A 1700-nucleotide genomic window follows, 5' to 3' on the forward strand; every position below is an offset into this window, starting at 1 on the left:
CAAAGAATATCTGAAAAGGTTCTCAACATCATTAGTTATCAAGAAAATGCAAGCTAAAGCCACTATAAGATACTGTACACACTAGAAATTTAAATTTTTTAATTGATAATATGGCAAGGATGCAGAGCAACTGGAACTCTCATATTCTGCTGGCTGGAGGATAAATTGGCACAAACACTTTGGAAAACAATTTGGCATAATCTACTAAAGCTGAATGTATACATATACATCCTAGGTATACACTCAATATAAATGCAGACATATATTTAACAAAAGACATGTATACAAATGTTCATGGCGGCTTATGAATAAATAGCTTACCTTAGTCAGTTCAGGCTGTTGTAGACTGAGTGGCTTATGAACAGCAGACATTTATTTCTCACAGTTCTGGAGGCTGGAAGTCCAAGATCAGGGTGTCAGCATGGTCAGCTTCTGGTGAGAACTCTCTTCTGGGTGGCAGATGCTGACTTCTCTTGTATCCTCACTTGGTAGAAGGAGGGTGAGAGAGCTCTCTGGGGTGCCTTTTATAAGGGCACTAATCCCATTCATAAGGGCTCCACCCTCACGACCTAATCACACCCCACAGGCCTCACTCCTAATACCATCACATTGGTGGTTAGGATTCCAATGTATGGACTTTGGGGGGAACACAAACATTCAGTCTACCGCAAGTCCCAAACTGGAAACAACCCAGATATCCATCAACAGTAGACTGTATAGCTAAACCGTGGGATATGCACACAATGGAATACTGAACAACCTGAAGAATGGTTGAATTATTGTTACACAGGAGAACATTATGAACTTCACAAACAATGTTGAATGAGAGAAGTCAGACACAAATGAATATACTGAATGATTCCACTTATAAAAGTTTCAAAAACAGGCAAAACTTATCTGTGGTGATAAAAGTCAGATTAATGATTATCTTTTTGGAATTCATGACTGAGGGGACATAAGGGAAGCTTCTGGGATGCTGCTTATATTCTAATTCCTATCCCCGATGGTGATTACATAGACGTGTTCACTTTGTAAAAATTCATCAAACTGAACAGTTAAGATTTGTGCCACTTTCTGTGAGTATGTTGTTATTCTTTAATAAAATGTTTACTTTACACAGACAGTTTTAGCTGTTTTATATAGATATCATATTTTAAAACTTGGAAAATACTAAAAAGTATAGAGGAGAATAAAAATAACCCCTATCCTCCCACCCATGTAGAACCACTGTTCACATTTTGGTGGACTACCCCATACAGTGTGCATAAGTTTCAGGAGCCTCAGTCACACTGTAGACAGAACTTCATAAGCTATAGATCAAATATAGGGACATGTATGGTCAGTCCTCTAGACTTCAAACAAATGATCACAAATCTATTGGGTTAAAACAACATACATTCATTATTTCATGGTTTCTGTGGGTCAGAAGTCCAGACAGAGCTTAGCTATTTCCTCTGCTTAGGGTCTCACATGACTACAAAGTACCACTAGGCTGTGTTCTCATCTGGAGGCTTGACTGGGGAAGAATCCACTTCCAAGTTCATTCAGGTTGATGGAAGTATTCATTTCCTGGCAGCTGTAGGACTAAGGGCCACGGCTTCTTGCTGGATAATATCTTCAGGCTGCCTTAGAGGCTGTCCACAGTTCCTACAGGCTTCTTACAATTCCTTGCCACAGGGCTTTCCCAACATGACCACTTA

The sequence above is a fragment of the Diceros bicornis genome, chromosome 28 (assembly GCF_020826845.1).
Source record: "Diceros bicornis minor isolate mBicDic1 chromosome 28, mDicBic1.mat.cur, whole genome shotgun sequence".
Lineage (NCBI taxonomy): Eukaryota > Metazoa > Chordata > Mammalia > Perissodactyla > Rhinocerotidae > Diceros > Diceros bicornis.